Source organism: Panthera pardus, unplaced genomic scaffold (assembly GCF_024362965.1).
Source record: "Panthera pardus isolate Hobbes unplaced genomic scaffold, ASM2436296v1 HiC_scaffold_17, whole genome shotgun sequence".
Lineage (NCBI taxonomy): Eukaryota > Metazoa > Chordata > Mammalia > Carnivora > Felidae > Panthera > Panthera pardus.
In genome coordinates, this window is record NW_026526732.1 from 117,947,560 (window position 1) to 117,975,319 (window position 27,760).

Sequence of the window (27,760 nt, forward strand, 5' to 3'; positions counted from 1 at the left end):
TAGAACTCATCTTGGTTTTTTTTTCTCATTTGAATTATCCCCTTACTTTTCCCTTTTTAAAGTTTAACTCTTTAGACATGCACAGAATTTAAATAGCTCTACAATAGTTCTATGAGGCTGCCCCCTTCCATTTTTGCCTTGAGAATCAACCGATTTCCATGATTTTAGCTGTTTCTTTCAGTAATTATCTCCTCATCTGTACATAACATGCTTCCATCTCTGTGTGTCTTGTTTCTCTTCGGTTCCAGGCATTATCCACTGAGTTCCCACCAAAACCAAGAGGTTTTGCCCAATCCCCACCACCAGACACATGAACACTTCCTTTTGCCCAGTACTGTTGTGTCACAATTTCTATGTGACCAAGCATCGGGGTCAACCCGTTTATGACTATTCACAGCTGAGTCACAACGTATCCTAAAATTGTTCTCCATTTTCTTTTTTCACAACCTGTTTCCCTGCAGCTATGTTGTTCAGCTTCCCAGTTTTCTCTACATACTTAAAAGCTATTCACCTCCAAACTCTTCTCCCAGTTGTACAAGTCTCCTTTCAGTTGAGGCAAACACGTCTGGAATGCTATTACATCTGTCTTCTCAGAGGCATCTCTTCTGGAGAATCACTCCAAGTGCATGAGAGCTCAGTAGGCCCACGGTGCCTCTGGGACCAGAGATCTGCCTTCCCCTTCACCCCAGGGCCTTCTCCCCACTCGCTCTTACCTAGTAACACCTGTTTTTCCGATTCTATACCCTCCTCTTTCTTGGTGTACTTTCTTAACTGTCTTCTTAGTTTCAGAGCATTTTCTTCTGAAAACGAGGTACGCGAAAGGACAATTTTTGTGGAGAACCTGCAAGTCTGAAAATACCTTGATTTTGCCTTCACACTTCGGAGGTTTGACTGAGTGTAGGATTCTGGGATGGAAGTTTTCCTCAGAATTTGCAAGGCATTCCTCCACTGTGTTCTAGCTTCCTAGGTTACTGTTGAGAGGTCCAAAGCCGTTCTGATTCTCTGATTTTTCATCCCTTGATGCAGTCTTTGTTTTCCTCTCTGGAGGAAGTTTGCGGGGTCTTTGTCCCCAAGGGTTTGGGATTTCACAATGACATACCTCAGGGTTGATCAAATGTTTTAATGAATGATTTTCAAAAAGGTGTGGCAAAAATAGGAAAATGGGCATCGCATCCTGTTTATCTCTGAGTTTACAAACTAAATTTTGTGGGTTTTTTTTTTTCAAATAAAGTAGTTAGGATTCTAAATACTTAAACAATTTAAACTCCTTTACACCAAATACACCCATTTACAAATATTTCATACACTTCATTAAGAATATAGCCAGTTAGATTAGAGACTGTTAAAAACTGAGAACAAACTGAGGGTTGATGGGGGGTGGGAGGGAGGGCAGGGTGGGAGGGAGGGCAGGGTGGGTGATGGGTATTGAGGAGGGCACCTTTTGGGATGAGCACTGGGTGTTGTATGGAAACCAATTTGACAGTAAATTTCATATATTAAAAAATAAAAAAAAAAAAGGAAAAAAAAAAAAAAAGAATATAGCCAGTTAGTATTCTCTCATATACTGTCTTTGGTAGCATTTTCCTAGGTGAAAGGATGGCTGTCATCATTTAAAAATTTATTAATTTTATATTATTTTATATTTGTGTTATATTATTTCTATTCATATATTACTTTTATATTATACTTATGTTAATTTTATAGTATCACTTAAAAGTTAAAAAATAACATTGGTCATTTCATAAAACCCATCCTTAAAGTACAGATAGTTCCTAGTACTAATTTTGTGTGCAATGCTCTGCAATAAGACAATGACTAAAACAGTGAGAGAGATGACATTCCTATCCTTTCCCATAGTAGTTTCCAGAAAGGGAGAGTTCCCCACACTTACAAACATTTTTACAAGGTCTCCATCGTTTGCCTCTTTTTTTTTTTTTTTTAAATTTTTTTTTTTTCAACGTTTTTTATTTATTTTTGGGACAGAGAGAGAGACAGAGCATGAACGGGGGAGGGGCAGAGAGAGAGGGAGACACAGAATCGGAAACAGGCTCCAGGCTCCGAGCCATCAGCCCAGAGCCTGACGCGGGGCTCGAACTCACGGACCGCGAGATCGTGACCTGGCTGAAGTCGGACGCTTAACCGACTGCGCCACCCAGGCGCCCCTCGTTTGCCTCTTTTTAACCAGGGCTGTTTAGAGGGGGCCCTGCTTTTGGAATCACTAACTGAAGTTCTTTGGGAAAGAGCTTAATTTTGTTTTGCTTTATTTAGTTACTACCTGTACATAGGGTTCCTATAAGTGTGTAGAGAAAGGCACACAAAGTCTGTGACATGATCAGTGATAGATGTGTTAGCTACTGTTAGGAAGACATCCCATTTATTTTTGCTAACGGTGCAAACAGATTTACAAACCACTGTATCAAGCCTTTGTGCATGTTAAACGCTGGGCAATCATCTAAAAGACTTGGCCAACAGAGTTGTCAAATCACTATGAACGTAATTACACTTCCATAAAAAATGAAAAATAAGTAAGTAAAATAAAATAACATAACATAAAAAACCTGGCCAATGGAAATGACTAGCTAAACTTTTCAGGTCATACCTTATAATTATACCCTTATAATTTTTTTTCCCTTGTCTCAGTTTCCTCTACTCACATACTTATTATTCCGCCAAGATTTCTAAAAGTGGCTTTCTCAAGTCCACGTGCAACGGTGAGATTTTTGGTATGTAATTAGTTTGGCAGTCATATGTGTTCCCCCAAACATTAAAACAATTCAGAACTGATCAACATATACTATATTAGTTTTAGATGCACAGCTAATGATTTGATAGAGTATGACGTAGTCCTCCCTTATCCCTCAGGGATCTGTTCCAAGACGCTCCCAGGAAGCCTGGAACCTCAGAGAGTGCCAAACTTTGTATATGCTGTGTTTTTTCCTACATGCACATTCTTACGAGTAAGTTTAACTTCTCTATTAGGCATAGTTAGAGGTTAACAAGAATAACTAACAATAAAATAGAACCATCACAACAGTATACTGTACTCTAATAAAAATTATGTAAATATGACCTTTCTCTTTCCCAAAATACCTCACTGTGCTGTACCCATGCTTCTTCTTGTGATGACGTGAGATGATAAAATGCCTACGTGATGAGATGCGCTGAGGGAATGACGTAGGCGCTGTGACAGCAGCACACGGCTGCTACTGCCCTCCCGGCCTCAGAAAGAGGATCATGTATCTACTTTAGCACTGTGATCGACTGCAGGTAACTGAAACTGTGGATGAGAGGCGGCTACCGTACGGGGAGGTGGCGGGAGGGGGGTGCCTGGGCGGCTCAGTCAGTTAAGTGTCCAACTTCGGCTCCGGTCATGATCTCGAGGTTTGGGAGTTCAAGCCCCGCGTCAGGCTCTGTGCTGATAGCTCGGAGCCTGGAGCCTGCTTCAGGCTCTGTGTCTCCCATTCTCTCTCTCTCTGCCCCTCCCCTGCTTGCACTGTGTGTGTGTGTGTGTGTGTGTGCGCGCGCGCACGCGCATCTCAAAAATAAACATTTAAAAAATAAAATAAAATAAAAAAGGGGGTGACTTCTGTACATTGCAAAATGATCCCCACAATAAGCTCAATTAACCAGCCCCATACACAGTTACGGATTTTTTTCTTGTGTTAGGAACTTTTAACATCTGCTCTCTTGGCAACTTTCAAATATACAACACGATATTGTTAACTACAGTCACCGTGCTGTAGATTACATCCCCAGGATTTCTTTATCCTCTAACTGGAGGCCCCTACACATTTCCAGAATGATTTGTTTGCTTTAAAAGAGCTCTCTGCTAAGGACACAAGCCCAATCTCCGTGGAATCACGTTTGGAAAACAACGCTCCTTCATCCCTCAGATTGTCTCATCCAAATCGTCTTGTGCTCAGTGGTAAGGGGTCTGGTAAGACAGAACTACTTAGTCTAACCAATTATAGCTGCTTTGAAAATCGCCACCCTCTGGTACAGCGTCAATGGTGATAAGCCCAGAATAACCGCCTGCTTGTCTGTGTTACAGTCTCGGCATCTAGAAGCCACCTCTGCTCAATTAAAATCCTGCCTCGCCCTATCTTTCCACTCGCACACGCACACCTTGCCTCCCACAAGTCTGAGCTCTCCACGTGCTATGGTACTACCTTTTACTCTTCTTTGCATCTCCCTCTGAGTCCTGCCTGCTGCCGTGTACACGGAGAATTCTATAAATACTTTTTGATTGACTAATTAATTGGCTACCACTCACTGCCTTTCCCTTGCCTGCCCACTCGCTGGCATAATCCCAGTTCAGGTGATGAGCCAGATTTTCACAGGAGAAGTTCCCACTTGTTTATTTTAGTTTTTAGTGTACATATATTTTTAAGTTTATTTATTTATTTTTGAGAGAGAGAGATAGAGTGAGTGGGGGGAGGGGTGGGAAGAGAGAAGGAGAGAGAGAATCCCAAGCAGGCTCCGCACTGTCAGCTCGGACCCCGACGTGGGGCTCGAACTCACGAACCGTGAGATCATGACCTGAGCTGAAACCAAGAGTCAGACGCTTAACCGACTGAGCCCCCCCAGGAGCCCCAAGATTTCCGCTTCGAAGAAGACATTAGGTTAGCTTAACCCACTTAAAACCACGGTGGCTTCTTCCCGTGACTTACAAGAGCACACCCGCTCTCTGGAATGTGAACCCTGGGATTTCCACAGCTCCTTTTTTCCTTCGGGGTTTCAAGATTTTTAAAACTCCACACTGTCCAAAGGATTTTGTAAATCGCTCGCAGCAAGTTCATAAAACAAGCCAGGGAGAACACTACTGCGGTAACATCTTCATGTTCACAACGGCTGGGTGTTCCAGGGTCCAGACTGCTGGCTGAAGTTCTGCTCTCATGAGGCCAAAGGTGCAGAAATAATTGTGGTGAGCGTTTCTCCTCTAACTCTATAAAGGAGACCCAGACTCCAGGGATTCCAAAGATCATGAGTCTAAGCTTACACAGAAAACAGATTTGAGGTGACAGGAAATGGGAGATTCTCTAACTTTTTCTCGTGGTCAGACTGGGCAGCTGGCTTATGTGTGAGCAAACAGGAGAGTCACAATGGACTCCTTTCTCTATAAATCCGCCCGAATTAAAGAAAGATTTGTTGAACTACCACCGAACCAGGCCGTCCTAGATGTTAATTTCTCTTTATTGTGACTGTAATAATTACTTCCTTTCCTTTCTCTAGAAGCTACCAATCCCTGGGGGGAAGGAATCGTGTGGTTCAGTATTACTGATGGGGTAAATAGTATGTGCAGCAGAAACAAACCACAGTCTTCATTCCTCCCTCCATTGGCTGCCTCCCTGGATACGCTGGGTTCATTCATTCAGTTAGTCCCCTCTACCTGCCCAGCACAGTGCTCGTGGGTAGAAAATCAAGTGGGATTAAAATACATTTCTGGGCCCAGCTGTCATGGGAGGGGGCCGGAAGGAGACCCTGCTCTGTCAAGCCAGGGAGTTGTTCTCTCAGAGACACATTCCCATTGTCAAGGTGCCTTTCTATCTTTCGCTTCCCCTCCCGAAGAGCACTGCTGGGGCCAGTTTCACCAAACATCAAAAAAAAAAAAAAAAAAAAGAGAGAGAAAAAAAAGAAAAAGCCACCATTTTCTTTTCATTGCAAAGAAGTTTCAAAAGTCTCTGGATTTTGAGACAGTAATATCAGAATAGGAGAGATCAGAGAGTTACGCGAATGAAAGAACACTTTTAAATTTTTCACAAAACTGGAGAAAACCTACCAGAGGAGATCCTGATTAGCCGACGGATTCCTCCAAAGGTCCCAGTGCAGAGAACAAAGGCAAACTCTCTTCAGCTGGACTTTCGAAAGGACCCCCCCCCCCACCCCAGCCCTCTATAACTCACAGGGTTCCTAAGACCCAATGGCATTGACAACTCAAACGTGCCCCCCTCCCCCACACCGCTCCCTCTCCCCTCCCACCCTTCTACTGCTGCCACTGCCTCAAGGGTCCTTCCCGGCACTGGCGCACCCATTCTCTGCAGCTCAGCGCTCCCACGAGGCTGCCTCGTGTCCTACAAATCAGAGGTAACCTCGCTTTACCGTTCGCCATTTACTTCCTGTCATCTCCACCAAATCCGAAGTTGGACACAGAAGGGTAAAATAATCAACCACACGTAGAAAGGACCTCCCCATTCCATCTGCCCTCCCCACTCCGGTGGTATCACTTCTCAGGAGCATCCCTGATCCGTCCCGTGATACAAATATTTCTGGTCTAACTTGGAATCTCTGAAGATAAGAGGTGAGGGCTCATAACTTGATATGGTAGAAAAAGCATCTTGGTATCGGGGAACCTTCATTTGAGATCCAGTCCCTTACCTGGCAGCTTACATCCCTCTAGGCAGATGATTTAATCCATCTGGGTCTCAATTTATTCACTTCTAATACAGGAGTTCATTCCTGTTTCTTCATTCGCTGACTGAAGAAAATTATATGCAAATGTGTTTTGAGATGTGTTCTGTGCTGCTGCTGGGGCTACACGGCTGGATGAGACACAGACTGTCCTCAGGGGCCATGATTCCCCTCAGGAATGGACAGTTTGGCCGTTGGGGGCAGGCCAGCCCTCCAGGACACCGGGCTGCAAGGAAGAGCCCAGTGGGAACTAAGGCCATGGGGGAAGTCTAAGTATATCTTGAAGGCTGGCTCTGTGCCCTGTGGTAGTGACGGGTAAGGACAGAGTCATAAAATCATAGAGTCTGAATGCTGACTGGACCAGGAATGAAATAATTCCCCTATCAGGAAGTGTGATCTCTCTTAGCTAAATGAGACCCTTCACTGAAAAGAAGCTCCCCACTAACTCACTTCATGACCCATTTCTAAGCTCCTATGCTTTCCTATTTCCCCGCACTGCCCTTTTGCTCTTGCTTAGGCCGTGGAAGGGGTGTAGGTCAAGAAGGTGTTTCCAGGAATTCCCCAAGGGCCACATCCTGGCGAGAAGTCATGGAGACTCCGCTGGCTAATCTATCACAGCCTGGGAAGGGCTTCCATGGACCTTTTGTCGCTCCATAAAAAAATGTATTGCTCTCCTTACGTGCAGAATTTACAAAGAACTCTTACAACTCAATAATAAGACAAAGATTCCAACTTAAAAATGGCCAAAATAGAGTGCCTGAGTGGCTCAGGAGGTTGAGCATCTGACTCCTGATTTCAGCTCAGGTCATGATCTCACAATTTGTGAGATCAAGCCCTGGATTGGGCTCTGCACTGACAGCGTGGAGCCTGCTTGGGATTCTCTTTTTCCTTCTCTCTGCCCCTCCCCCCACTCCCGTGCATGTGCTCTCGTGCGCTCTCTCTCTCAAAATAAATATTAAACATTTTTAAAAATGACCAAAATATTTGAACATTTTTCCAAAGAAAATAGGCAACTAGCCAGCAGTATAGCACATAGACTCAACATCAATAGCCATCAGGGAAATGCAAGTCAAAACCACAATGAGATCCCACTTTGCAGCCACTAGGATGGCCAGGGCCAAGAAGACAGATGATTACAAGTGCCAGCGAGGACATGGAGAAATGAGAACCTTCCTACACTTCCAGTGGGAATGTGAAATGCTGCAGCTGCTATGGAAACCACCTGGAACTTTCTTAAAAAGCCAAGTATATATCTGCCATATGACCCAGCCATACCATTTGCATTATCTACTCAAGACCAATTAAAACACATGTCTACACACAGGAACACTTGTACACAAATGTTCATGGCATCATCACTCATAATAACCAAAACATGACGGGGAGCAGCTGATGACCAGATAAACAAATGAGGCATATCCATACAACGGAATATTATCCGGCAATAGAAAAGGGAAGAAGCACTGATACGTTCTGCAACATGGATGAACCTCAAAAAAATTGTATTTATTTTTTAAAGTTTATTTATTTTGAAAGAGAGGGAGAGGGAAAGAGAGAGGGCAGGAGGGTGCCTGAGTGGGGGAGGGGAAAAGAGAGAGAGAGGAAGAGACAGCACGGGGCTCGATCTCAGGAACCATGAGATCATGACCTGAGCTGAAATTATGAGTCAGACGCTTAACTGACGGAGCCACCCAGGCGCCCCCCCCCCCCACCCCGCCCAAAACACGATGTTAAGTGAAAGAGCCAGGCACAGATCAGGTATTATACAATTCAATTTCTAGGAATATCCAGAAAAAGCAAATTTCTAGAGACAGAAGGTCGATCAGTGGTTGCCTAGGGCTGAGGCTAGGAATGCGAAGGGACTACAAATAGGAATAAAGTTTCTATTTGAAGTGAGGGAAATGATTTAAGACAGGATCATGGTGGTAGGGGCCCAATACTGGGAATATAATAATAGTCATTGAATTGTGCACTTAAAATGGGTGAATTTTATGGCATGCAAAACTGTACCTCAATAAATGTTGTTTTCAAAAACAAACAAGTACAACTGATCCTCGAGCCCACAGGGTGTAGGGGCACCAACATCCCCCATGCAATTAAAAATCCACATATAACTTTTAACTCCCCCGAAACTTAACTACTAATGGCCAACCGTTGACCAGAAGCCTTACCGATAACACAGTCAATTGATGCATATTTTGTATGCTGTATTTATATACTGTATTCTTATAATAAAGTAAGCTGGGGAAAAGAAAACGTTAAGAAATCATGAAGAGAAACTATGGTTGCAGCAGTGTATTTGCTGTATTTATTGAAAAACTCTGCACTCCGTGGCCCTGCGTGGTTCAAACCTGTGCTGCTTAATGCCAAGCCTCAAGCTCCCCTTTATAACCGTACAGTCAAAAACCAGTTAAGTCAGAGTTAACTTTGCTGCTCTCACCTCCCAGCAAAGACACAGGTGGTAATTAACCTTAACCAGAGACTTCCCTGAGCGGCCACAGCCTCGCTCCAGCTCCCGGAACCAGCTGGAGGGGACAGAGCGGAGCGGTGGTGTTTCACACGGCAGCAGAAATCGCTGGGCAGAAGTGGGGCCTCCAAAATGCAGATTCCTGCCCTCCCCCCACCCCCCCATCTCAGCAATACTAATTTAGTGGTTCTGGGTGTTCCTGGCAATCTGCATTTCTCAGAAGCGCACCTCAGAGTAAAAGGACCCACGCTTTGGGAAATCTGATCATAGAAGTGCCCGGGAATGCTGTGGGAGCATGTGTGCATGGGGTGTGGGGGTCAAGAAGGGCGAGTGCTCAAGGGAGCCCTGGGAAGTAAGGAGGCCCTTCGAGTTCAGTTAGGAGCGAAACGGACTCTCAAAGGACGAAGAGGCATTATCGAAAGCAGAAAGGTAAGTAGAGTAGATGCATCCCTGAGCCTATGCCCAGCATGTGCCAAGACATGGAGACACTGCAGCTAGAAAATATTCCTCGGGCATTCATTCACCACGTGCCAGAAGCTATCTAAGAGCTCACGGGAAAATAAGGGATTGATGAGTAGCTGGCAGGAGCGGCGGACAAAGCTGAGGGGGGACGTGGGAATTTACTACAAGGCGGCAGCGGGTTGGAGAAGGTCTGAGAACGTAGGAGAATGAAGGAGGTCTGAGCGGGGACCACGGGGCTTGAGTGGGGCTGGGAGGGAAAGAGAGAAGGCAGAGTGTCTCAGATGCCTTGTCTCAGGGTCAGGCGGTGCAGGTGCGGACAGACAGAGGGAATGGAGGTGTCCAAGGGGAGGAGTTCAGTGTGAGACACTGAGTTCGAAGGGCCACCGAGATGACCGCTGGTGGCTGCAGGGAAGGGAAGCCCAGGGGACTTTCGAAGGTGGAATCCCAAGTATTACCTACCTAATAATAACTGCCTCGGGATTCTTGGGAAGCTCAGAGGACATGACGAGGGGAGCTTCGTGAACTAGAGAGTGATGGCCAACTGTCACTATTATAATTTATCTCTGAATGCTCCCCAGCACTCATCACTATGATCTGCACACAGTGAGCGCTCATTACGGCACATGTCACCAGGTCTCTGATCCCCTAAACGTGATGACCTGGACATCTCACACACCACACTTCGAAGGCTCTGCCATACACAGCCCATAAAAACTTGACTAAAACTATTTCGCGTCGCTAAACCCCGACATTTCAGTGTGAAGAATGCCGTGTCTTGGGGCGCCTGGGTGGCTCGGTCCGTTAAGCGTCTGACTCTCAGTTTCAGCTCGGGTTTCATGGCTTCGAGCCCCACATCGGGCTCTGCGCTGGCAGCACGGAGCCTGCTTGGGGTTCTCTCTCTCTCTCCCTGTCTCTCTGCCCCTCACACACTCACACTGTCTCTGTCTCTCTAAAAATTAATTAATTAAAAAAAAAGAATGCCATGTCTTCCTGGAATAATGAAGACAACAAGGTTTGCTGAAATTCCTTCTGATCTCAGAATTTACTGGCATGCAGTGTAGGCTTTATATGCGGTTGAATAGCAGCTTCAGCAACTCTCTTTAAGAGAAAAACCAAGGATCAGTTCAGATCAAGAACTAAGCCGGTTTTGAGTATGACGTTTGTTAACAAATGTGAGGGCGATCCTTCGATTTAGAAGAGCCAGGTGATGCGTGTGGCCCCAGCCCCCTTCTCCTTCTTCACATTATCTCCAGCCCCCTGGGTCTACTTTCATACTTGACTTCTATTTATTAACTGTAACAAAACTGGAGTTTTCAAATAGAGCTCTGGACCACCAAAAGACTACAGGCTCTTCTTTTTTGTTGTTGTTGTTCTTTGGAACTGAAAGCCCAAAGTAAAGGGGACACAGAGAAAGTGGACAACACCCAAGGAAGAGAATGGGGGAGGGTACAGGTGTCAAAAGAAGGAGGGAGCTACCAGTGCTGTTCAAGAGGGAATTGGCCCAGGGCGCCTGGGAGCTTCAGCGGGTTGAGCGTAGAACTTTGGCTCAGGTCATGATCTCATGATTCATGGGTTCAAGCCCCACGTCGGGCTCTGTGCTGACGGCTCAGAGCCTGGAGCCTGCTTCGGATTCTGTGTCTGCCTCTCTCTCTGCCCCTCCCCCTTGTGCTCTCTCTCTGTCTCAAAAATAAATAAAAGTTAAAAATAATTAAAAAAAAAGAAGAAGGAATTGGCCCATGACAGCCTATCTCTAAACTGTGTTCAAGACATAAAAAGCAACTCCCTGACTGAAAGGTAAACAATAGCAGGCCAATTCAAGGAAGCAATCAAAACTTGAAAAGGGGATTTATTTGGGAATGTGTTTCTGGTTTGTTTGTTTGTTCTTCTCTCTTCTCTCCAGGGTTGATCCAAGATTGAAGCTATGCAGGGGGTTCAGGCAACAAAATCTCTGAGAGAATCCTCCTCTGTTTGGCCAGAAGACCCGGAAAGGAGGTCCTGCAGATGGAAAAATGTGATGCAAAGTCCAGCGGTCTGTGTGTGTGTGTGTGTGTGTGTGTGTGTGGCTAGTCACAGAACTGCATCCTAGAGAAGCAAGCAGCAGCATAAGCCACTAAAAACTTCTCAGACACGGGGCGCCTGGGTGGCTCAGTGGGTTAAGTGTCCGACTTTGGCTCAGGTCATGATCTCGCAGTTCGTGGGTTCAAGCCCCATGTCAGGCTCTGTGCCGACAGCCCAGAACCTGGACCTTCTTCAGATTCTGCATCGTCTTCTCTATCTGCCCCTCCCCCACTCATGCTCTGTCTCTGTCTCTCAAAAATGAATAAATGTTAGAAAAAAAAATGAAAAAAAAAAAAGCTTCTCTGATGTCACTGCCAGAGGAGAATCCCAGAGAAGCCAGAGCTGGAAAGGGGGATCCCCTCTTCTGTGCATGAATGAGTACAAGCCCTAGTCTTGCCCCATAGTGTGCATGTGGGGGACAGATCCACAGGCTTTGAGATCTGTGCCGCAATAGAAGCCAGTGCTCAAGTCCCAGACTAAGCCCTAAATAGTGCTTCCTGGGGGTCCAAAGCAGCACAGCAGAAGTTTTAAAAACTGCCCTGATGTTGGGACCATTATAAGGGAGAACTGGGCTGGCTGCCTGGGAAAACAACAGCAGTAAAAATGAGCATTTCAAAAGGACCCAGAGTCTCACAACACAATCCTCAAAATGTCTAGAATTCAATCCAAACATGTGACATGCAAGGGACTGGGGAACTGTGATCAATTCTTGAGACAAAAGACAATCCACAAAGGCCAACCCCAAAATGACACCGATGTGGGAATGACCAGATTTCTAGGAACGATGTCAACTATGCTCCAGGAGATAGAGGTAAACACTCTTTTTAGAAAAAAAAAAATTTTTTTAACATGTATTTATTACTGAGGGACAGAGAGACACTGAGCGTGAGCAGGGGAGGGGTAGAGAAAGAGGGAGACACGGAATCTGAAGCAGGCTCCAGGTTCTGAGCTGTCCGCACAGAGCCCGACGCGGGGCTCGAACCCACCAACTGCAAGATCATGACCCGAGCCGAAGTCAGTCACTCAACCGAGCCACCCAGGCGCCCCAAAGGTAAACACTCTTAAAATGAATGGAAAGGCAGAAGTTCTCAAAGTTCTCAGAAGAGGCACAGAACTTATAAAAAAGAGGGGCGCCCGGTGGCTCAGTCAGTTAAGCATCTGACTTCAGCTCAGGTCATGATCTCATGGTTCGTGGGTTCGAGCCCCATGATGGACTCTGTGCTAACAGCTCAGAGCCTGGAGCTACTTGGGATTCTGTGCCTCCCTCTCTCTCTGCCCCTCCCCTACTCGTAGTCTGCCTCTCACTCTCAAAAATAAATGAACATTGAAAAAAAAATTTTTTTTAAAGAACCCATTAAAAAAACGAGTATTTTAGAGCTGAAAAATACAATAGCAAAAAATGACTGGGTGAGCCAAATAGCAGGATGGAGACTGCAAAAAGAGGTGACTGTGCACTTGTTGGTATATATATTATCCAATCTGAATGACGGAGAGAAAAAGAATTGAATGCAAAAATGAACACAGCCTAAGAGGCCTGTGAGACAGTATTAGGAGGTGTAATATTAGGGTCCTCAGCATCCCAGGAGAGGACAGAGTGATTGAGGTAGAAAATATACCTGAAGAAATGATGGCCAAAAATTTCCCAAACTTGATGAAAGCTTATGTTTACAGATCCAAACAGTGGTATCTATCTGGTTATTGTACACAGACGTACACACACACATGATGACCCACAGTGAGTGCCTCCCAAGGGGAGATCCAGAAAGAAGAACAAAGTGAAGATACAACTGTTTAAAAAGAAATAAAACCTGGAACGCCTGGGTGGCTCAGTCAGTTAAGTGGCCAACTTCTGCTCAGGTCATGATCTCCCGGTTCGTGGGTTTGAGCCCTGCTTCGGGCTCTGTGCTAACAGCCCAGAGCCTGGAGTCTGCTTCGGATTCTGTGTCTCCCTCCCTCTCTGCCCTTCCCCTGTTCGGGCTCTGTCTCTGTCTCTCAAAAATAAATAGATGTTAAAAAAAACTTTAAAAAGAAATAAAACCTGATGGGCTATCATTCCCTTTTGAGAAGCGTCAAGGTCTTTAGCCCTTAAATGTCTTCCCTAAATCTAGCAAAACCAGGAGTCACTAGAACTCTGTCAATCAACAAACTGGTTCCTTTCCCAGCACTAAAGTTGCAGAAAGGGTTTGTCATATGACTGACCCCTGATTTTTGGTCCAAAGCCAGAGGAAGGACAAGCTACAGAGGGATTTCCAAATTTTCACTTGTAAATATCCAGAATGCATTCTGTAAACCCTCCTGCCCATTTTTAGATTGACACGTAAAAAATTTCACCAAAATGTGAATGGTTGTAAAGAACATCACCTTTAGCATTCTGTTCATATTGACCCATAAAGGGGCTCCTGGGTGGCTCAGTCAGCTCAGGTCACTATCTCCCAGTTTGCGAGTTTGGGCCCCGAGTCGGACTCTGTGCTGACAGCTCAGAGCTTGGAGCCTGATTCAGATTCTGTGTCTCCCTCGCTCTCTGCCCCTCCCCCACTCATGCTCTGTCAATCTCTCACAAATAAACATTAAAAAATTTTTTAAAATATTGACCCATAAAAGTAAAACTATTTTTCACTCACTGAAATACATCCATGAAAGTCATCATCATTCATTTCCAAAGAATACATGAGCAGGCTGCTTTTTGATGGTCACAAATTTTGCATAATTACACTCTCTCCTCCAACTCGTGTCTCCATTCCTCTGGCCCTTTAGAAATTTATCCTCATTTTATTTATTTTATGCTTGAATGTCTTTTATTCATTATTCTATTATCCTTTTCTGCATCAAAAATATATTTATAAACTTAAATTTAAACTCAATGGCAGGGCGCCTGGGTGGCTCAGTCGGTTAAGCCTCTGACTCTTGGTCATGATCTCACGGTTCATGAGATTGAGCCCCACGTCAGGCTCTGCGCTGACAGCACGGAGCCTGCTTGGGATTCTCTCTCTCCCACTCTCTCTGCCCCTCCCCAGATTGCTCTCTCTCTCTCTCTCACTCTCTCTCAATAAATAAATAAACATAAAAAAATTTAAAAAAATTAACTCAATGGCAAAAAAATACTTTTCCGATTGTTACCATCACAACTGTGAATGCAACTTATCAAAACAACACAAATATTACAAATGTTAACAAATTAGTCCTACATGTACACAAAAGTAATTCTTACTGGAAAACCCTCTCTCTTGAGTACTTTCAGTTTTCAATTATTTTTAATGCGTATGTGGATGAGTATATTTATTACTAGTACGAGTCAAGGTTGAACATCAGTTTCTCAATTTTTGTTCTTATCAAAGTAAATGTTGGGAAACTATGTTCACATAAATGAGGAGATGGGAACGGATGACATCTTGTGACAGAAATGTCACTCCAGTGTTTGAACTCCAGAGTACAAAACATCACATGGTGAAGAAATATCAAAATTATGTGAATCATCGGTGTAAGGAAAACTGAGAAGACTGACTAGTGAGTGCCCTAACTACTCATCCAACTGGCTTGTGTCAGTCACTCACTGTCTTTGACTAGGGCCATTTTACAACTCTGCAGACACAGCAGTTAACTTGCAGAAAACTGATCGGAAAGCAAGTAATTATCATCTGCAGGCATGTAAACAGATCGTACCCTGCGGAAGTCCAATGGACTTTCCTCTCCCTCTGTGGAAGAAGCTGATTTCATGTCAATTTAGCAAATTCACTTCAACCTTTTTATCAATGGTCTTTTTTGAACTGACTGTAGACCTTATTGGCTCTCTCATTTTTCATGTGTTTAGAAATGTTTGTCTCTTCATTTGTACAAGAGTCCTGACTTCATCCCCTTCAAAATGTGTCCTTTAATATCAATTTACAAATTGATCAGATTGATGTGTGTGTGTGTGTGTGTGTGTGTGTGTGTGTGTGTGTTAACAGAGATTTAGAAAACATATGTTGGCGATGTCCGGACACCGGAATCATTCATTTTCTTACCCCTAAACTTGATATTCTGAAATGTCCTCCTTTCCCGCCCTTCCTTATCTCATAGATTTTTACATCCTTGATCAAAAGTTTAGTAAAAATGGTGTGTGTGTGTGTGTTAACAGAGATTTAGAAAACATATGTTGGCGATGTCCGGACACCGGAATCATTCATTTTCTTACCCCTAAACTTGATATTCTGAAATGTCCTCCTTTCCCGCCCTTCCTTATCTCATAGATTTTTACATCCTTGATCAAAAGTTTAGTAAAAATGGGTGAGAAACAGCCCTTTTTGATAAAATGAACTAGGAAGATGGATTAGAGATGGTCTTATGTAAAAAGAGAGAAAGGTGCTTATGGAAAAGAAGGTAGGAGAGAGAGAGAATCTGCATCTCTAGGAAACACCTGCTCTCAAGAAGACAAGTCTTCGGAAAAAGGACACCCGGAAGAGGAAGATTTGGAAACGGACTTTCTCAAAACACCTGTGTGCATGTACCTGGGGGAAGTCTTCGAACACGGTTAACGTACACAGTGTGAAGACTGTTGGCCTAAAGTAAGAAGCACAAGAATGAGTCCCACCCCTAATTCCGTCCTACCTAGACTCATCTGCATCAGCGAACCTCTTTTTCAAAGTTTCCAGGGACTGAAGAACTTTCATTAGATAATTGTTCACCTTCCACTCAGAAGAGACGCTGAGGGAAGAGGCATCCTGGGAAGGGAGAGGCTGTTCGGAAGCAGGACGGAAAAAGGGGGCTGGAGGGCTGTCCGCAGATTGCACCACGAGAGCACTGAGAAATGAAGAAGCAGAAATGGAAATGAAGGAGGAATCAAAACTGGAACTTTTAAGAATCCTGGCTAAATACGGGTGAACCTGCATTGTGCCCCGAAAGTCTCCAGCCACAGCTTCCAACATGCTGGAAGATGATAGCCAGGAGAAGCTGTCTGTGTGGGGTCTACCGAATGCAAGGAACCAATTAGATGGGACTCTTCTATCAACCTACTTACTAGGGCAGACACAGGGGAGCCCTGCCACTGGACGGAGGTGAGCACCAGTCCCAGACAGTGTTCAGTACAGGAAAAAAAACGCCCTCCTATCTTCCCAACCCCTTACCGACACACTCTGGGCTTCTAAACTGAGAATGCATAAAATGGACAGCCTCGCTTACATATCAGACCATAATCAGACTGAAATGGGCATTCGCCCCTTGGAAGCCTAGTTCACCTGGTTCTGGAAGATTCAACTGGCTAGTTTTCTTAGTGTGGTCCATTTTGACTGCCGTTTTTTGCCATCGAGTATAGTAATCAATTTATCTTGTAAAAATCTAGTGATTCTTGGGGAGCCTGAATGGCTGAGTCAGTTAAGTGTCCAACTTCAGCTCAGGTCATAATCTCACAGTTCGTGGGTTCAAGCCCTGCATCGGGCTCTGTGCTGACAGCTCAGAGCCTGGAGCCTGCTTCAGATTCTGTGTTCCCCTCTCTCTCTGTCCCTCCCCTGCTCAACTTTGTCTCTCTCTCTCTCTTTCAAAAATAAATAAACATTTAAAAAATTAAAAAAAAAATCCAGTGATTTTTCTCTGGATAAAACTAAATGGGAACAAAGTCAGAACTAATGACGACTATGACCTAAGAAGATCATTTGAAATCTACGTTCACAGCCTAGGTCACCTCCTGTTCATTGTATCTTCCTTCACTGATACCCCTCTTCGCAGCCCCAGCGATCTTCACTGTTCCAGGCATACAATAGTCATTCAACATGGAGGAAGGAAGAAATAATCAACGGATCCCAGAGTCTCTCTGGATTTCCATGTGGACTGATACAAAGTAATGACGGTTATTTTCTCATTATCCTGTGTACGTATCGAGTATTAAGTATAGACGTAAGACAACCAATGTCACCTATGTACTACAAGGTTTATCTCTGGTGTCTCTAGCACCCAGCTTCTCCAGGGACCACCTCCCTCTTCAATATTGCCATGAAGACCACCTCACATCTATTTTCAGTGCCCACAACCTTCCTCTTCTTTTTTTTTGTCTCTCCCTATCAAAACTAGAATCAATTTTAGATCAGACTTTTATACTTTAGAATGGCCTTTAAATTCTAGAAGTTGGGGACTAACAGGAGCTTCAAAGGTTACCTAATTCATCCTGTCATCAGGTGTGAATTTTTAACTTGGTGCTTCTCTGCCTTCTCCACTTGGCTAAGTAGTCAATGAGAAGCCAGGACCATTATATGTCTAATTAATGAGACAGGTCAGGTGAATTCTTCTTCTTCTTCTTCTAAATCCATAATAAACAAAAGTGCTCCCTCTGGTTTTACAACCCTTGTTATGTCCCTTCCTATAGAGGGCTGTATCCTGAAAAGGAAACAGTCCCATTACATAACTTCTCAGTCAAAGAAGGTATGTTTTCCCTAAGTGGGAAATGGGTCTACTTAAGAAAAACAAAACAATGTAAAATTCCTATGGATGCAAAAGCTCATGTAAAAAGACAAATATTGTATGATTTCACTTACATGAGGCATCGAGAATAGGCAAATTCATAGAGACAGAAAGTGGAACAGTGGAAGCCAGGGGCGGGGGAGGGAGGAATGGGGGGGTTATCGTCTGATGGGGACAGAGTTTCAGTCTGAGGTGATTAAAAGGTTCTGGAGACAGATGATGGTGCTGGTCGCACAACTTTGTGAATGTAATTAATGCTGCTGAGCTGTATACTTAAAAATGATTAAATGGTAAATTTTATGTTATGTGTATTTTACCATTAATTAAAAACAACAACAACAACAACAACAACTTAGAAAATCCCTTATAATGGCCTACTCTGACCTTACGGTGCTTCCTCTCTTCCTAAGTACAAGTAGAAACACCCAGGATGAAATTCAAAAGCTCACAGCCTGAGTCAGGGCAGGCCTAGAAAGTGCCCAAGGCTAACACCCCAGCTTGCCGACTGGTTTGTTGCTACCAGAAAAAACAAACTAAGTCATGTCAGAAATCCTGGACTGCCCAGCGGGACACACATACAAGGAAAATGCTAGTCAAGTTTAGAAACCACTCAGGTACCTTGCTGAAAGCCACGTCCCTTTGGCTTAATGAGGTTGTCCTCTGTCCGGTCCTAAACCCAGGTGATAAAAGAGAATGAAGATGCTCGTAAGTGGTGGGGAAATTCAGCTGTCCAGTTTTAGTTCGTGCTTTTGCACACTTCTTGGGACAAGAGGTAACAGATATTGCCATCAGAATCTAAATGGAATGAGAAGACAGGACCTCAGTTCTATTCACTTGGTTGGAGGCAATGAAGAAGCTAGGGATGCACAAGTCAGAAGAGCCAACTTTTTCTTTTATCTTCTTGTCATTAAAATATATGATACAGTCACACCACAGAGGAAGAGAACTCTGGCATACGTGTGCCAAGACACTCGCAAGAAAGTCTTCAAAGGAGCACACTTCATAACAGCAAAACGTGGGGGCCAACCCAAATGCCCGCCAGTAAGAAAATGGATGACCACACTGTGGCTTGTTTGCTAAGAAGTACTATGCAGCTGCTGCAACAATAGAGATAATTCTTAAAAATTTAATGTTGAGGGTTTTTTTTTAAGTGAGAAGGTTATATACACATTTCAAAAGAGTCCCAAATTTTTTTTAAAGTTTATTTTTGGAAGAGAGCATGCACGACACGTGCATGAGCAGGGGAGGGGCAGAGAGCTAGGGAGAGACAGAGAGAGAGAGACAGAGAGAGACAGAGAGAAAGAAAGAGAGAATCCCAAGCAGCCCCACGTGGGGCTCGATCCCACCAACCGTGAGCTCATGACCTGAGAGTCAGATGCTTAACCGACTGAGCTACCCAGGTGCCCCTGCACCCTTTTTATAGATCAAAAAACAAGCAAACCTAAATAACACACGGTTTAGGACTACATACCTATGTCATAACAGTTTTACAATAAAACCAGGAATTAAGATAAAATTCAGGGTCTGGAGGGACACGGAATGGCACACAAGAGCACAAAGATGCAACAGTACAGGTAACAACATAGTGGTTTTTTTTTTTTCTAGTTTCTGTTTATTCTCTTTAATGGCTTTACTGAGGTCTAACACATATGAGACAATTCACCCAATGGAAGTGTATGATTCAATGATATGTGCAATCATCAACACAGTCAATTTTAGAACATTTTCATCGGCTCAAAGAAAAACCCTACAGCCTTTAACAATCACCTCCTTACCCTCCTTCCCCAGCTCTAATCTATTTCCTGTCTCTATAGATTCCCCTATTCTGGACATTTTCATAGGACCAGAGTCAAACAATATGTGGTCTTTTGTGACTTGCTTCTTTAGCTCAGAATAATGTTTTCAAGGCTTCTACATGTTTTAGCATGGATCAGTACCTCATTTCTTTTTATGGCCAAATACTACCCCATTATGTGGATATGCCACATTTTATTTATCCATTCATCAGTCGATGGACATTTAGGTTATTTCCATGATACTCCATCACCAACGAGTAAGAGTTTCAGTTCCTCCACATCCTTATCAACACTTAATCATCTGATCTTTTTATTCTAGCCGTCCTAGTGGATATGAAATGGTATGTCAGTGTGATTTTGATTTGCACTTCTCTGATGAATAATGATGTTGAGTATCTTTCCATTACTTATTGGCCATCTACACATCTTCTTTGGAGAAATGTCTATTCAGACCCTTTGACAATTTTTATATTGAGTTATTTATCTTTTTTATTATTGAGTTGGGAGAGCTCTTTATATATTTTGGACACGAGTCCCTTATCAGATACATAATTTTAAGACATCTTCTCCCACTTTGTAGGTTATCTTTTTACAATTATCTGGTTCTTAAGCCGTAGTTTTTAGTGCTGTGATGGGGTCACAGGTGGCCATTTGAACATAATGGCTATAGTTTACACATACTTAGCATATTATTTTTATGTGTAAAATATTACATAATTAACAAATTAAAAACAGCACTTCATGTATAAAGATGTCTGTTAGGAAATATTCAAGGCAAAACAAAACACTATAATGCCCAAATAAGTTAATGCTATTCTTGAAGGTATTTAACAACTCGTGGGCATGACTTAGGCACTCGGACAATCTGGCTCACTAATCCTTGCAAAGGCTCTTCTCCAAACTATCACATGGCAGGTGGATGTAGCAAATTCCTGCCAACAGGACAAGCCTGCCCTACCCCCCTCCTGATTCTGTGTCTCCCCCTCCTCTTCCAAGCTAAGAATTATTTTTACATTTTTAGATACCTGAAAAAAACAAGACTATTTCGTGACTGGTGAAAATTATGAACTTCAGATTTCGGTATCCATAAATAAAGTGAAACACAGCCTCACCATCCCTTTATGTATTGTCTATAGTTGCTTTTAAGCTGCAACAGCAGAGTTGAGTAGCTGCTAAAGAGACCACATGGCCAGCAAAACTACATATTTACTATCTAGCCCTTGGTTCAAACATTTTGCCAAACCTTACACCAGATCAACAAATTAAGTCACTTCTCAATGGACACAAGGAGCACCAATACCCTACTTCCTACCAGCTGTGGCCACGTCAATAGTCACCTTCCCGATTTCTCCATTTCTTTCTCTCTTTAATAAATATGACACCTTGATTCTAATTTTATTAAGGACTTTTAGATATGGGAATGCATGGAACAGTCTTTCCTTGCAAAATACGCGCTTTCTTCAAGAAATCATGATCCAGCCACTCAAGCTATTAATTACTTTAACAAACTTTTATTGCTTGCTCATTATATATGCTGTAAGTGAAATACAGTTTTGGGGCTGAAAGAACTATCAAAACTCCCACCCTTGCCCTCAAGAGGCTTACAGTCTAATTAGACTCTAGTAACTACCACAACAATTTCCCCAAAGATCACTCCACTCTTGTAATCTTACATTAAGTGAGCTTAGATTATTTTACCAAGAATTCTAAGGCATGCTCCCGAAATTAAAAGAAATCTATATAAGCAGTAAGGAAATAGTACCTGCAAACAATTCTGGTAAACTATAGTGCCCGAGGCCCATAGACTTCTGCACTCCCAAAAGTATAGAACCAAAGGTTCTTTTTTTTTTTTTTTTTTTTTGCTAAATGTTCAATCTCCCGCTTTGGCCCTTTGGACCCAATTCTAGTTCCACATCCCAAATGCAGTCACCCCTATTTCCTCATTTTAAAGAATGCCTCAATTCAAATGCTGCTGAAACTTGCAGCCTATTGTGATGCCCGACACCACTCTCATGAGAATAAAGGAAAGGCCATCTGCAGACGCAATTATTAGCAGCCCGAAAAGTGATGCTAACGCAGCTACTCGCACCGACTAGTCCTCTACCCAAAAGCAGTCGGGGACGCAGCTGTGTGAGATGCCCTGTTCCACAGAGCTCTCCCTCAATGCCTCAGTTGCCTCTGCATTTTTTAAAAGTGACTCATTGCCTCAAGTCAGGTTCTGCGGGGAAGCCAGGTCTGTTTCTTTCCAGCACTTTCCAATGGAGGTGCCGCGGTCAGATCCAGCCCAATCACAGCCCCCTCCCGCCCCCCGTCTCCGCACGCACCGCCGAGGGGCCCGCAGCCTAGCGGGCCAGAACCCCCCGAAGTTAAGACGGGCCCGGGGCGGCAGCGCAGGAAGGCTAGGCCCCGGCCGGCTCCCGCGCGCACCCCGCCCTCCCGCGTCCGCCCGGGGCGCCCGCGGCGCGGACGGGATGGGGGCAGGGCGCCGCGGCTCGGCCCCAGATGGGGCGCCCTGCCCCCGCCCCGCCCGCGTCCCCGCCCCGGGCCCCGGCCCCCCGGCCCCGCAGGCGCCCGCGCCGCCTTTCTCAGTCGCGCGCCGCCGCCGCCGCCGCCGCCGCCGCGTCCCGGCACCCTCCCCGCCCCACCCCACCCGCTCGGCGCGCAACTTCCGCGGGGGCGCCCCCCGCACCTGCCCCGGCCCCTCCCCGCCCGCCGCTCCCGCTTACCTGCTGGGAGCCCCGAGGTCGGGTCCCCGGCGGCGCAAATCCGAGTCCGGCCGCTCGCACCCTCCTCCCGCGCCCTCCTCCCCCCCGAAGCGGAGCCGGTGTCAGTCACGCTGCTCCCGGGGAGAGTCGCCGGCGGCTTCCGGGAGCTCCAAATACAGCCGAGCCGAGGGGGAGAGAGAGGGAGGGAGGGCAGAGCCCCGCGGGTGGGGAGTGGAAATAAAGGGGAGCAGAGCGGAGAGGGGGCTGGAGGAAGGGAGGGGCAGATGGGCCGTGGGAGACGGGAGAGGGACGTGGGGAGGGCAGGGGAAGGGAGAGAGAGCCTGCCAAGCGCCCGGCTTTGAAAGCAATGAATTCACCGCGTCAGGCAGCCGTGCAAAGAAGTCTGGAAAGATCCGGGAGACTCCTGGCCCAAAGAGCCACGGATAGGTTTGCTCTTCAAAGACTTTGCGGAGAAATGACGGGGCCTTGGGAGGCAAGAGACAGGCCTGCCTGTCCCCCGACCCCAATATATGAATAAGCGTCCTGGTAGGAGAGGGACATCTAACGCATTAGCTGGGCATCAAGTTCAGGTGCATTCAGATCTTGTAAAAACATTTTCTAATGTATTTTTAAGATGTATCTTGCACACAGCATCTTTAAAAGAAAATAAAAACCCAATTATTTAAAAACAAGCATATCCCAAACCAGTCTACTTTTGTGTCTGTTTGTGGCCATTTCCCTTTTATCAATTGATTATAATTATAAAACTGGAGGCATTTTACCTTTTTGTTAACATTAGTAGAAGGAAAACATTGGTTTTCAATTTTCATCATTTATTTCAATCTGAAAAACGTGGGTTTGAAACTCTTCATTGAAGGAATGCCAGGAAAATTAAATAGAGGAGAGAAGGGGGGCAGTGTGTGTGCAATTCATACTTCTTAAAGCAAAATTTCCAAACAAGAGGATGAATATTCACTGTCAGTGTTAAAATTGCATCTAATTTGGTTCTGTGCCTTGCAAGGCTTATTCTGACCCCATAGTCACAACTTAAATGAAGGTCATTGCTATTACACATCGCTTTTAGCCAACAGTGGTGGTGGGGAGTGCCTCTTTGGTCCCCTTTGTCTGGAAAGGAGAGAAACAAAATGGCATAAACATTGATAAATGGATGAATACACTGCATATATCCAGGAGCCAGCACCGTCCCTATCATGCACATGCCTTGCATTTGGTAGGTATCTAATACATTTCTACTAAATAATGAATAAATGAATTAATAGATGGATGAAATATATATATGTATGTGAAATATATATATGTAAATATTACAGCATTTATGTTCCAGGAATGCAAAAAGTAACATATCCATAAAAACCAGCTTGTTGAGGTTTACAAGAAACATTCATGCATCCAGTCTAATAGGACCTTTTTTTCTCCTAGAATTAACCTCAACAGATATTAATAGAGCATTTCTTTTAGCTGAGTATATTTTGCATTGGAGTATACAGTACTGTACAGGTGAAAAGGCCAAATCCTGCCCTTAGGTTTACAATATAATAGGAAGAAGACAGGAGTATAAGGTGACCACAGTATAAAGACTGCAAAAAATATCCTAAAAGAAAGATGATGGAAGGTCTGTGGACATGCAGAAGAGAGGGAGGTTGCTTCTAGTACCGGGGTCAGAGAATACATCCTGGTTGGAAGTGAGAGTTGAACACGGGAGTAGAAATAAAACAAGAGGAGTGGAGGGTCTGGGGAGGACACTCAGTGAAAAGAGCAGCAAGGACAGAAGTGGAGAAGTGGTAAAGGATGGGACATGTAGGAAGGACAGTCAGCGACCTTAGCTGGAATGGAGAGCTGGAGGAGTCAGATACAGGAAGGATTCTAGCTGGTGGAGGCCTCCAACCTTAAAATGGTTGACCCCTAAGGGGCAGGCATCAGGGGACTATGCACAGATTTGGGGCAGAGCAATGATAACAATGGTTATCTGGGATTGGAAAGAGAGAAGAGGCAGAGAAATCCTCTGAGAAAAGACTCACTAGTTTAGAGGGAAAAGTAATGAGCCTTAACTGGGTGTCTGAATTCTTTCTATAACTATTTCCACCTAGCACAGCATCTGTCTGCTGACATATGCCCCGATGGGGCTAACCCCCGTGAGCTCTTCTTCCTCACGACGCTCTAACATTTACTGTCCATGGTTTCCAACTAGACCCGAAAGTTCCAAGAAAGCACGGATCATGTCTGTTCAAAGGCTCAAGGCTATGTCCCCGAGGCTGACACAGAAAGGTCATTGGGTACATATTTGCTGATAACGTTTTTCTTTTACAGGATTCGTTCCGAAGGTGGTGGAGTTGGAAAGAAGAGGACAGCAGCCGGGTTCTTCTAAATCTTTTCCGTCTTCCTTGAGATTCCAACCCAAAGCTGCCATTTTCCTTAGCCAATCATCTCATGACCTGCTGCACTAAGAGGCTGATGCCCTGTTAGCTTCTGTGCCTTCCACTCTTCTCCCTTCTGCCCCCCAATTTTTCCTCTCCTCTCCTCTGCTCTTTATATCTCATTCGAATTAATGTCGCCTTCCTTGCCAAAGCTAATAATATTCTTGTCTTCTTCCACCTTGGGCTCATACTCTTGCATCCAAGCCTCTTCCTCTGCGTTGGTTTTGTCCCCTTGGACAACGCTTCTGTTGCTACCAGCCACGTCTGTATCTGAGAGCTGATAACATCATGGGGAAGAGGAAGGGCCCATTGCTGGACTGATTCTACTGTTTTTCCGCCTTTCTGTATATAGTGTAAAACTTTTAAATTAACCGTGTTATGTGAAGGGGTTTGCTAGAATCTTGATGGTCAGCAGGTGACGCAGGACCTTAAAATCCATAGTCCATAAAGCTCAGACAAACGGCAGGTGGAATCTAGGCTTTCACGTTCCTCTCCCAGAATCTACTCCCGAGGTCCTGACTCCTGTGTGTCAGACATCCTGGAGGCTAACCGTCTGTGAGTTGACTTGGTGAAAAGTCTCCCCGAAAGTGGTGTAGTGGCTGGAAACAAATGAACCTGAATAGACCCTCTTTCTTAAACGGGGTCCATGCCGGAGCACAGAAAGAGAATAGGTCCCTGGATTCCAGGTAGCACCCTATGTGAAGTTATGCTAGGACCCCAGGTCTCTGTGGGGCCCACTCCACACACATGGTTGCTGAGACCACCGAGGCCACTGCCCCCGTGCTATCGTGCCGAATCTCCTTTACCTGACAGGCAAATGGAAAACACCCAGTGAACACAATGTTTTTTGGGAGCTTTTCCTAGTCCTTGGGGAGGAAAGGATGATGGCAGTGCGCCCCCACAAATGTGCCTTCTCAGGAGACAGAAGTTCTGAAGAACCCATTACCAGTGCACCCCGAGAGTTTACATGTTAATAACTCCCAAGTGGAAAGTTATCAATGGCAATTTTACCAGGGATTGATTCACGCATTTTGGGTGCTAAGAATACAGCACTCTATGCAAACAGAGAATAATAACTAACTCTGAGCACTTACCGTGGGCCAAGCTCTCTGTTCTAAGTATCTTATGTGGATTAACTCCCCAGCCTTGTGAAATAGGTACTGTTCTTATCTACACTTCCTAAATGAAAAACCAAGCACGGAGAGCTTTAGCCATTTGCTCAAGATCACAAAGCAACATTGGTAGTGGGATTTTGGATCCATCAGTCCGGCCTGACTCCGTGCTCTTAACCACTACACTTTCCACGAAGCACTAGGAACGAAATAAGAATGAATGGAAAATGACCATTGAGGGGGCTGAGCTGGCTCAGGTGGAAGAGCCCGTGACTCTTGATCTCAAAGTTGTGAGTCTGAGTCCCACGTTGGCTCTAGAAATTACAATAAAAAAATAAATAAACTTAAAAAAAAGAAGAAGAAAACTACCAGTGGATAATAGCACAAATACTTACTACAAGACTAGGTATCTGAACAGCTGTGATAGGAATTGATATCTATGCATCATCAAGAATATCGAGGAATAAAACATAGTCTGCTCCCACTGAGCTGACATACCAGGAATGTATAAACCCAGCTACAGAAATGATGGAGCTTTATAGTATGACAGAGAAAGGGGCAGGTGAGTAATACTCCCTTGAGTTCACGAAACATAAACAGAGATCAATTATAGAAGCTAAATGTCACCCCATTTCTGTGATACAAACTCCCTTGGCAGAGGTAACAGTGAGTAACCTACTGCTTTGAGTAAACGAATGCTTTATTCTTTCTTCTCAAAGAAGGAACCAGAGTAGCTCAGCCCCGTCACCCTGACCTTCCTTCTTTCTGTTGTAGCTTTGGAAGCTTGTGCCAGAGAAGTAAAAGGCCCCGGAAACAAATTTTAAATATTCCAATCTTTTGCCACATGAAGATCCTTGGTACAGATTTCTACCTTATCTACCTCCATATGTCCTGGCCCGGCATCAGTGAAAGGGAGAGAACTCTTTGATGGCTATGCTCATGGCTTGAATTGCTCCAATACGAAGGAGTTATACCGAGCTTGCCTTTGACCGAGCGGCTACAAAGTATGGCAGAATTGGCCACATCACAGGGCCTCTGTGATACCACCTCCATCGCCACCTTCCCCCCGTCCACCCACCACCAACCACACACAGCCCTGGCTTCCTTTGGTTACACCTTGCTCTTGGTCACACACCAGCACATGGAAGCAAACCAGAGGCATCGGCACACAGCCATCTTTTTCCAGTGTCAGGATTCTTGGTCATTATTTTGATGGTCTGTCCACCCACAAATGGGGGTGGGGCGGGGAAAGGGTGCGCTCAGAAGTTGAGCGTTGAACTATAAATAGAAGAAAGTGAAGGTGAACAGTATCAGATTCTCCAGCACCACAGAGACACCAGAAATGACACTTGTTTTGTGTTCAGTGAACAGAGATTTTTCACCTGCGATCAAGCTTCAGGACTCTGTGAGCCCCCCGAACTATATGTAACGTTTCAGTTTTGTGCATTTGTCTGAGAAGATGATCCATAGCTTTTATCATATTTTTTCGGTGTTGGCTCCGAAAAAAAATCCGAGTCAATGTCTAAACATTGATCAAGATGTCAATGATTTACAGAAGTGTAAAACAGAGACAACTGTCTTTTCTTTCTGCGTCCCACAGCAAAGCCAACATCGCAACCTCAGGCGAACACAGGCTGTGGTTCTCCCGTGCCCGGGCATAAACAGGTTTGTTCAGCAGAATCATCCAGGCAGATCGTGTTTGGTAGGTTTAACCTTTTGGGAACAACTTCTTTTTTTTTTTAAGAGCATCTTGTGATGGTCATGCCTTAACGCAAAAGGATAATTTACTAATCCCGGGCAAGGAGGTGGGTGTGGGGTGAGATTCAGTAGCATTTAAGAAGATGAAAGGGCTGGTGGGCAGCACTCAAACAGCAGGGCACGCCTCTAACAT

General features: G+C 44.7%; 1 protein-coding gene across 3 annotated transcripts in view; it reads right to left on the reverse strand.

Annotated features, from left to right (window-relative positions):
- The window catches only part of LOC109249594 (cyclase associated actin cytoskeleton regulatory protein 2), a 238,220-nt gene that overhangs the window by 135,804 nt on the left and 74,656 nt on the right, over positions 1-27,760 (reverse strand). Inside the window, exon 1 of one of the 3 annotated variants that reach the window (XM_019420049.2) lies at positions 22,344-22,723. The exons of the other annotated variants lie outside the window; for them this stretch is intronic. The gene's annotated coding sequence lies outside the window, so the exon portion shown is untranslated. Of the gene's footprint in view, positions 1-22,343; positions 22,724-27,760 lie in introns of those variants that run through there. 3 annotated transcript variants of the gene reach the window in all.